Below are 11,338 nucleotides of genomic sequence, written 5' to 3'. Positions count from 1 at the left end.
TGTGTGGAGTGGAAACCTCCGAGTGGTCCTGAGAGGAGACTGGAGCGTCGCCTTCGGGATCCATGGGTGGAAACAAGTGACGACAAACAACCGAAGATGTTCGAGGGGATAACTCCAAAGGAATATTCGGCTGATCATACAAACAATACAAACACTGCGGTGATATCTCAACAGGGTCGAGCAAAGGATTCGGAGGATATACAACCAATCCAAGCTGACTTTCAGTAGTCGGCGAATTCTCAGGAGTCTGGATAGGATTGTCCAGGGATTCTGAGCCAATATCAGACAATGACCCAGTATTTGAAGGAGGTGGAGGACGAGATGACAAAGGCTGAATGCTCAGAACAATTCCGAGTTCAACACCTTGGTCCTCAAGTGACTGCGGTAATTCAGGAAATGGCTCCTCTGACAATCTTTCAGACGGAGGAGAGGAAGAGGAATTAGGCGAACCAGATGGTCAGCCACAATGCCTTTGTCTCAAGTTTCAGGAAAAGAGAGTAAAGTTCAAGGCTTTAAATTTACTTTAAGGAATACTCACGATTTGGTCTTGAAGAGACTAACAGGATGTTATAATATCGTGGGCAACAATTTTTAAAGACGCATCAATAAACTAGTTCTCTTTCATGTTTTAAGAGTCGAGAAAGAAGCAAAGATTACTCTATCACTTTCGATTGGAAATGATTTCGGGACAAACGCTCGGATGATCTTTTAAGTTTAAGAAGTCAAAAAGATCAAATGACTACTCTGGATGATCTAGGTAAAAAGGATTATTAGGTATCGTGAACTGCATAATACCTCCCGGGGAACCGAGAAGTACGGGCAGGCAATCTCCTCGAATGTTGTGTTCGGTGTATCACGTTTACAAGGCAGCAGACTTAGCTTCCAATGGATAAAGGATTGCAACCTAGCAGGGTCTCCCTTTATATACTCGACGTTGCAGGGAGCACAAGTCCGTACTAGCACTATCTAGTGTTGAAGCTAACGACAGCTGCTAGGTTTAAAGACGCCGGAACACATCTCTAGCCTAGACCTTCTAGATGTGATTGTTAGGTTTCAAATGTGCCTTAGGTTAATTGAGTTCATTTTAAAGTTTATCTTGAATTATGTCTCGGTTTTCAGGCCTTAGCGATGTGACTCGAAAAGTCCTATATGCAGCTAAATGAGACAAGACTCTTTCAATTCGATGAATCGTCTACACTAGAGAGGGTAGAAAACACAATCAAATGAAAACAACCAAGCAACTGAAAGAAAAAATGATATTTTCACTACTTTACTTTTTGAAAATAAACTAATGAAAAAACTCTTTCCAATTCCTAGTTTCCTAACAAGTGCACTCCAAACAATCCTTTCAAAAGTAAAGAGAATTCTTTTTTCTTTTCAAATGAAAATGCAACCCTAGTCTTCAATGATGCTAACTAATGTAACATATTGATGCAGCAAACTAGAATTATATGCTTTTCATGAAATGACAAAACAAAACTTTCATCAAATATTTCAATGAAAAAGTTTTTGAGATAATCAATCCTCAAGCAAATGAAAAGGCACAAAAGAGATTCTCTTTCAAACTAATGAAGCAATGACTCTACCAAAAACAAGACAAGAAATGTGAGTTGTGCCAGAAAAGAGATGTTTAAACAAGCAAACCAAACTTTTCAAACTTATGTGATGGAGACCAAAGCAGTAAGAGAACTATAAACGAAATGTAAGGAGTAAATTCACCAACAACTTGACTCACTAAGTTCACAATCAACTGAATGGATGACAACCTAGATTCCCTAGGGCTACAAACCATCCACAGACTCAAGAAATCAAGTAAAAAGAAGGCAAATCAACAAGAAAATAAACCAAGTCAAAATGCAGCTTTCCAGTCAGGGAGAAAACAGTCTAAACAAGTTACAAGGAAAAAATCAAGAGAGAAAGACACACTGGTCGAGATCTGGGGTAAGCCCTAATCTTCACCTACAGGCATCGGTGCGACTGCCTAACTGACAACAAGCGCCAGAAGGGGGCCATTGAGGTTGTTCCTGAGTATATCACATCGTTCGGCGCGACTGTCAGCAAAATAAGCGCACTGGCCAAGGATACAAGGAAAAAATAAAAAAATTCAAAGGCTGAGACCAGACTTGCTACTGTAAATTTCAAACCCAGAGCAGTAAACAAGGCAAAGAAGATAGAACTAAAGGGAAATAGTGATACTAGAAAAGTTCACACAAAACCATGGAATTACAAACAAGCAAAAAGAAGGATTGGCTCCCCAGTGGAGTCGCCAATTTGTGGTGTAGGTAAAATTCTAAGTGCAGACACAAACAATTCCTCTAGCCCGAGAGCAGGTCTAGCCACAAACAAGACATTCTATGGAAGATTTCCTTAGGTTAGAACCAATTAAGAGGGCCTACCTCTTAGTATGCTATTCGTTTGATGACGACCCTGTTTCCTTGCTCCAGCTATCTTCCATTTCTTCTTGTGAACACCTGAAACAAGTAGACAACAACAGACAACAACTGTGATAATATACAAATTGTATTCAACCTACTTAACAAGTCAAGAAACATTAAGCCATAAACATGTGAAATGACATCTTATGTAGGAAATCAATCGATAGTTGCATCTTTATTAAATCAAGAAGAGATTACAACCGTCTTGATGTTGCTGTTCTCCTCTGACAAATCCAGGTTCCCACACACTTCTACTAACATTCCATGGATGGCCCCAACAATGATAATCTCAAGGCTCTTCCCTTTAGGCTTCACACCAAACCAACTCACAATTCTCCCTTAAACACAAACTAGAGAGCTACAAAGTATGGATAACTTGCTGATTACTCCAAGCAAAACTTAATTAGCACTAGCACACACACACTAACACTAGCTTGTGCTTGGGAAAAGTGGAGGTTTATATAGCTTGAATGGATGGGAGATGGTTCCTCTTCTCATGGGAGAAGGTCTTATCTCTTGAGGTAGTTCCATCCTAATAGGGGAAAGGAGCCCAATCTGACCTCCTCGGCTCCATCCAGCCTAACCATTTACCAGACTTCCGTTACGAAGCTTCTAGAGCTGGAAGCTTCAGCTCCATATTTAAAAAACTTTCCAAAAGAGGATCGGCGCGACTGGGAAAAGGCTCAGTCGATCCGATTGGCGCTAGGGACAGTTGTAATCCCTGCATATCGGCGCAAGGAGGACACGAGTCATTAGTGTCGGTCTTGTAAACTGGGAAAAACAGAAGATTTTGGAAAAATTATACAAAGCGAATTGTTTTGCTCATGAAGAGGGACATAATGGGAGTTTCTTCATGATGGGAAAGCATGAAGGGTTCACTGTAGAGGTCCTCTAGGATCAAGGAACAGGGAGTACAGGGACAGTGAGAAAATGTTGTGTAACAAGCACGTGGCCCCAACCCCCGATCACTCGGCATACCATACGACCACTAAGCAGAGGTTTTAGTGGCGTGGCCAGGCGGTTAGCCCCTTTACTCGATCACATTAACCCACATATGACCACAACGACAGCGGTCCTATTTGTCACCACATGACCGCATTTGGGGGTTGGAAATTTAGTGCTAAAGTGTTATTGGCACGTTTAAGGAGGCAACAATTTGCACCATTTGTGGCGGAATCAACACCGGTCCCAAGCAAATTTATCACTCGGTGGTCTGCCAAAAGGAGGAATTCATTGCCCAGTTAGCCATTCTTGTCATTTTGTAGGACAAATAAGAGAGAAATGGAAAAATGAGGCCTAACTTGGCCATTTTTTAGTCTTTTTGAGCCCAAGAAGATCCTACACAAGGGTTTTTGGGTGTTCTGAACATAATCGCAACATTATTTTTGTGATTTGAGCATTGTCTGTTAGATAATTTGCAAATCCAAGTCCTTTTGTGTTTTAGACAGAGATTATTTTGAGGCCATATGGAGACCTTGTTGAGCATGGAAAGAACCTAAACATGTGTTTTCAAGCCTTCCAGGCGCAACTGCAACATCTATTTCTTTAGTAGAGCAACCACTTTTAGTTTATTCTCAATATGATTGTGGGAAAAGACAATTTCAACACTTCATTTTGAAGCACTTGATTTTGTGCTTCTTGATCTCAGAATGAGTACAAGGACGTGTTGCCACATTTAGTGAGAGAGTCCTTTTCTTTTACACCATCACTTCTTTACTAAAGGCAGTCAACTTGTCAGTGAGAGTGATCTGAAGGAAAATGTTTCTTTGAAGGAGAAACAGTGCCACTCTAGAAGGAGGTTTACTCTATGAGTCAAATATTTGTAATGTACTCTTTTTGTTGTTAAGATCAATAAAGAAACCTAGCCATTGGAGCAGGGCCCGAGGAAGTAGCCTAGGAGGGGTGAAATCCGTTATCACTTGGTTGTTCTCTTCTTCATTTTACCATTTTGGATTGCATATGATTTTGTTTCATCTTTAAGTTTGTTTAAAAATAACTATTCATGGTTGAACAAATTACGAACTAAGTTAACTTTTGAAGACCCAAAATTTTTAAAACTTGCAAAGTGTCAGAGGATGATTGATTTTCAAATCACTGGTATCAGAGCAGGTTCTAACCAGATTGCAAGCATGGGCGAAATTTTGCAGCATGCAAGGCTCCTAGAACTGGAAGAAATGAATTCTTCTCTCCAAGTGGAGAACATGGAACTAAGAATATTGCTCGATGTAGTAGAGGAAGAGAAGAAGAAGTTGTGCCTGATGTTGCAGAATTTCATTGAAGAGAAAACTGGGGAATGTTTAGCTACCGAAGCTTCCCCCAAGACTCAACAAGTTTGTGGTCATGGGATGACTGATGATTGTACCCTTTGTCAGTTGAAGAACACTACTTATATTTTAAATCACAAGAGTGGTTTTCTTGAATCCTCATCTACCACTTTGCCTTCAATAGAGAAGAAGGAGGAGATGGCTAAGCTTCAAGAAGAGGATCAAAAGTCGTAAGAAGAAAATGAGGTAAAATATACTTCATGTTCAATTCATTCTCTTAACAATGATAATGCTTCTTTTGCATCATTTGAGAAACATACCAAGGGTATTGGTATGAAATTGTTGACCAAAATGGGGTACGATAGTAAGGATCTTGGAATTTATAGTCACGATATCATTAATCCCATTGACGTGAGAGAACAACTTCATCATGAAGGATTGGGATATGTTCAAGAAGAAGTTGGAGAATGCTCCAGAATTGCGAAGTCAAGGAATTCTTCAAGTGTGAAATTAGTGAAGAAAGAACTCTGACAAGTTGAAAGAGTATCATATCATGATGATGACATTGATGGAAAAACATCTGCAAAGAGAGATTAGCACTTCAAAGGAAGAACCAAGTCAATTTCTTCTCACCAAACTCATAATCCAAAGGACAATACTAAAATATATAAATGTACTAATTATTCAAAAGCTTCCTATGACTATAAACAACATGATGATTTGAATAAAATGTTGTGGAATGTGTTTGCTTGCTCTTTTTGTCATGCACCTAACAATTGTGTAGCCAAGTGTCAAAAAAGGAAAGCATTAGTCAAAAAAATGAATATGTCAATTGGAAGTGAGACCAGGAAAGAAAATCCTCTTCTAAGTTCGAAGACATTTTGGCCAAGAAATGCTCACAATGTAATATAAGTGGACATTGGATCGAGAAATGTTGGAAGTTTCATCCACATTTTCATCTAGAGAAGGACAAATAAGTTATAAAATCATCTAATAAAGAGAGGACAATAGAACATGTGAGGCACACAATAACCATTCCCAAAGTAGCTCCATAAGAAAGTGAAATGCATAAAGAAAATTCCCTAGCCTAGTTGGGTTAGAAATGGTTAGACTATTTGTCTAATCAAATAATTCATTTATTTTGTATTTCACATGTTGCACATCCCCATAGTTGGGTATTTTGTAAAAGTGATGTTGTGAATAAGTCACTTGTATGCAACAATGTTTTCTTTGGCATTTGATGTTATTCTGACTTGTTGATGGGTCAATTTGTATGGGAATTTGAGAGTCGAATTCATTACATGTAAAAAAAATGCATTTTCTTTGTGGATATTTTGGTAAGCATCCTAAACTTTGGGCTGAGCATTTTCATTACATCCAACCTGCCTACAATTGTGCCAAGCATTCATCTACGCAAATATTTCCATTTGATGTTTATTTTGGTTTTTACCAAAGTCTCTTCTGGATTTCATCTTTGGTAAAGTGTTTGTAGTAGATGGACATAGTGATGTGGACAAAGCCAAACATTTCATTGAACACATGTAACTAGAGCATTCCGAAGTATAAGAGAATCTTGAGAAAAGCAAAGCCAAGTACAAAGCGAGACATGACAAGCATGGATTTGATCATGATTTCCAAGTGGGAGATGAAATTTGGTTGTCTATTAGCAAGGAAAGACTACAAGGTTAAGATTGTATGAGACTTCAATGATTCATGATCATGAAGAGAATGTTTATATTCCATCTATTAAAGATTTCACTCCTGAATATTTAGTTGAGTTATAGGAAGACTCAATTCTTGACAGGAGAATCAGGACTTCACACAAAGGCAATGTGGAGTATCTTCGAGTGGAGGTCAAAAGTACCAATCCAAGTAAAGTAAGGTTGATTGAAAATGAGGGACTTATATACAGTGATGTGTGGTGTGGCGGCTAAGTTCGTTGGGTGAAACCCACGAGGTCAGGGGTCAAATCACATTGAGTATATTATCCTGCTATGGTGTGCGGCTCAAGGAGTAGACTCCCCTTATCCGTGAGTCTCGGCTCTTGCCAAAACCATAAGAAATTCGTATATCTGCTTGCAGGTTGTTCGATGTACTCTTGGTGTTATAGTGGCAGCTACGAGAATTGATCCTGGGTCTTCCTTAGATTAGTTCTGGTAGTTACTGATTCACCCTGTGCCTAAAAAAATGAGGGACTTATACTCTCATTTACTTGTTGAGGAAAAACAAAATTTTGGTGGTCCAAAAGTTCCCAATGGGGAGGTATGATCCAAGGATCAAAATGTTCTTAAAATCAAAGTGCTTAGAATATCTCTAAACTAGCGCCAAATCGTATTGATCGTCGTTATGATTCCAATGATGCTTGAATTTCCTTCATTTGACATCATATGTGAAAGTTATTGCATTCTGAAGTTTTTGACCAACAACAAAAAAGTCAACTTACAGGGTTGACTGGGTTGCTGACTGGACAAGTTGTATGCTCACGTCAGCAACTGACTAGGCAGGTACAATGTGCAGTATGAGTCAATCACGTGCTTCCATGTGGCATGGTCGTACTAGTTGAGGTGTCAAATTGTGATTGGTTGGTTGTGTTGATGTGTGCCAATGAGGCACCACGTGGCCCAATGGGAGGGCACCACATGACTCTCGATTTGCATGCCAAAAATTTGTTTGGTCGGCTGACTGGCCCAGTAGGGTTTGACCCCATGATCTCACCACAATAAATCACACACCTTACCAGTACACCATTTGGTTAGGACTTAACTATATGGTGGTGCTAGTTCCATTTATTTTTAACCAAATCAGATGTTGGGGAGGAGATTGTGGCACATGGCCCCAACCCCCGATCACTCAACATACCATACGATCATAGAGTAGAGGCAGAAGCGATAGGGCTGGGTGGTTAGCCCCAACCTGCGGCCACATGAACCCACATATGACCACAACGAAGGCTAAGCCGGTAGGGGCGGGTGGTAAGCCCGACCCTTTGTCCTATCTGTCACCACATGACCGCATTAGGGGACTGGAAATTCGAGCTAAGGACTTATTGGCGCATTTAAGGAGGCAACAATTTACACCATTCACATTGGAATCAACACCAGTCCCGAGCGAATTTGTCATTCGGCGGTCTACCAAAAGGCAGAATTCATTGCCTAGTTAGCCAGTCTTGTCATTTTGCAGGATAAATAACAGAGAAATGGAAAATGGAGGCCTAACTTGGCCATTTTTCATTTTTTTTGAGCCGAAGAAGAGCCTACACAGGATTATTTGGGTGTTCTGAACACAATGACAACATTATTTTTGTGACTTGAGCATTGTATGTTGGACAATTTGCATAGCAAGTCATTTTGTGCTACAAACAAACACTGTTTTGAGGCCATATGGAGACCTTGTTGAGCATGTAAAGAGCCTAAACAAGGGTTTTCAAGCCTTCTGAACATAGTTACAACATTTGTTTCTTCAGTAGAGTAGTTATTTTCAGCATATTCTCAATATGATTGTGGGAAAATTCCATTTCAAAACTTCATTTTGGAGCAGTTGATTTTGTGCTTCTTGATCTCAGAATGAGTACAAGGACATGTTGCCACATTTAGTGAGAGAGTCCTTTTCTTTTGACACCATCATTTCTTTGCTAAAGGGATTCAACTTATGAGTGAGAGTTCTTTGAAGGAGAAACAATGCCACTCTAGAAGGAGGTTTACTCTATGAGTCAAAGATTTGTAATGTACTCTTTTTTTTTGTGAGATCAATAAAGCGACCTCAGAGACGTAGCCTAGGATAGGTGAACTCCATTATCACTTGGTTTCTCTCTTCTTCAATTTACTATGTTGGATGGCATATGATTTGTTTCATATTTAAGTTTGTTTAAAAATAACTATTCATAGTTGAACAAATTACGAACTAAGTTAACTTTTGAAGACCCAAAATTTTCAAAACTTGCAAAGTGTTAGAGGACGATTGATTTTCAAATCACTTAATGATGTTGATATCTATCTTCTTGTCTTCCTTCAAATATTTCCCAATGATGAGGATGCCAATATGATTTGACATTTGATGATTTTCCTTCACTTTGAACATCCATTTCATTATTTTATTTTTATCCATTTCATTATCTTACTTTTAGAAATTATAGTATAGTGTAGTCTCTTTTCTTGCTCTTTAGTTACTCTAGCCTTAGAGTTTGACATGTACATCCCCCAGATGGATTTTAACTTCTTCAAGTATCTTCTTATGATCCTCTTGAATCATGCCTTCATATCTTCTGTTTGAATCCCTTTTCTACTCTTTACCCTCTATAATTTTTTAACCTCCTGAATGAGTACTTCATTAAAGTCTTATATCTTATACATGTCACCACCCTTCTTCCTTATCTCTCTTTTTTCTTCTTTTATCTCATTTTCAATGTTATGTAGTGCTTCAAATTTTGAGTCTTTGATCCATTTTTCTAAGAATAATTCTTCAAAAATTTCCCATGTGAAGTGTAATCCAATATATTCATCAAACCCTGTCCACATGCTAGAAGCTTCACCCTCAAAATAAAATGTTTCCAAAAAAGGACTTGAATAATCTTTCTTTAGTATCGTCAACCATTCTTTATGATTTATTTCATCTCGTATAAATCTAAGTAGTATTATTGATTCTTAAGTGAGGTCAAACCCAAACCAAAAAAATACAACTCAATATATTATCAATAATGGTCTCCAATAGTTATAATAATTTTCCATGTATATTCTCCTATGTTTTGTCTTTCCAACAGCATTTGAATCACCTCAACCAAACATCCCAAATAAAAGTTATGATGGCTTTAAGTCAAAATACCCTTCAAAACTATGATTTGGAGATAGTATTGTTGGCAAACCTTTGTCCTAATGTACCTCTAAAATTTTTAACATTCTAATCTGCAATTTTGGCTTGTAGCACTTTGATATATTGTCTCTACAATTCCACAAGTCTAACCAAAATTTGGTGTACCAAGTGAAAGTTATAGTAACTTTCCCAAAAATTGTTGATCTTTGCCTTTTCAAAAGAGAAAACTTGTATTGCATGCCACACATCTAGTTTTCCAAATATTTTTCTTAAATATCTCCCACTATGAATGTTTTCTAAATTTTGTATTTATCATGCCATGCTTTGAATTTTTTTCTCAATCTTCAATGTCTTATATACTTGTGAATGGATATATTATATGTTATTAATGGAGTTTTCATGCTTCAAGGCTTTTCTTATGGTTTCTTCCTTCACTTCTCCTTGTTGTCTATATATATTATCTAAGGGGAAGGTGACAAATAACCAAAAGAAGTTTGAAAAAGGAACTCAACAGTAGAAATTTGGATTGCTATGTTAAAAGAGTATTAAATATTAATCAATTTTTCATACAAAGTCCTTGCATGATTTTCATTATAACCCCTCAATAACTAAACCAATGTCGTATTCACTATTTATGTATTCCAATCTATTTGTGTATAGAAAAGTTGTAGATCTCTTCAACTTGGTGTACATCTTTTTCCAAGTGTAGCCTAAAACGAACTAAGAAATCTGGTATCTCTATCTAAAATGATGCTCCTCGGTATTCCAAAATGCACTCATACCTCCAAAGAACATGTTTGCCACACCTTATCACTTGATGATCTTTTTACAAGGCAAGAGAATGCACATCTTTATGAATTTTTCGACTACCACAAATACAGTGATGTCCCTTCCAACATACTAGTAAAAGGAAATGCATCAAATTCTCACAATATGAACTTTCCTTTACCATTGTGCTTATCCCTTATCTTGGATTCTTATCTTTGTACTCCTAAACAAGATTTCATCTAGGGATTTTCCTTGTAGATTTCCCTCTTATCTTTTCAGTTACTTTTGAAATTAAATTACCAATGTCAGGTTGCGCAAGAGCACCTCATAATTGAGGACCAATTTACTTACCAACAGGTCATATTCTTCCCTACCTATTTGCAAGATTTGGTGTTAGCTTGTACATATAATGCAATGCCTTAAAGACTATTTTTAGGGACAGAGTTGGGATATAGGCAGTTGTTTGGAGCTTTGTGGGAGTTTCATCATGTTTGTTGGCTTCATAAGGTTACAACCTCTTATTGTTTCGCATGTATTCATTCCTCTTTCCTCTCTTCTTTGTGCATTTTCTTTATTTTCAATTTCCATAATTTCATTTATGTACATTAAAATCCTATCTTGATAAAAACACTCCTAAATTGGAGAAATGTTTAATCCCCTCTGTGCCTCTTACCCTCTTTACCTCTTATCCTCATAAACGAAACGGTGACTTGTGACTTCCTTGTCCCTGTTCGCCTCTCTATACGAGTGAAGTGCTACATTGTATTTAAACAATTGTACTATTTATTTAAACAATCCTCATGTAACTAATATATTTGTAACTAATATATTTGTTCTCTTTTAGCTTAACATATTTCCAACATTTAATTTAGTTATGCCTTTCTATACAAGTGAAATGCTACATTGTGCTACATTGTATTTAAACAATTGTACTATTTATTTAAACAATCCTCATGTAACTAATATATTTGTTCTCTTTTAGCTTAACATATTTCCAACATTTAATTTAGTTATGCCTTTCTATATAAGTGAAATGCTACATTGTATTTAAACAATTGTACTATT

The sequence above is a fragment of the Pinus tabuliformis genome, chromosome Q (assembly GCF_031772625.1).
Source record: "Pinus tabuliformis cultivar Carrire ecotype Pingquan chromosome Q, CPIR1, whole genome shotgun sequence".
NCBI lineage: Eukaryota > Viridiplantae > Streptophyta > Pinopsida > Pinales > Pinaceae > Pinus > Pinus tabuliformis.
This window is presented reverse-complemented; position numbering follows the sequence as displayed.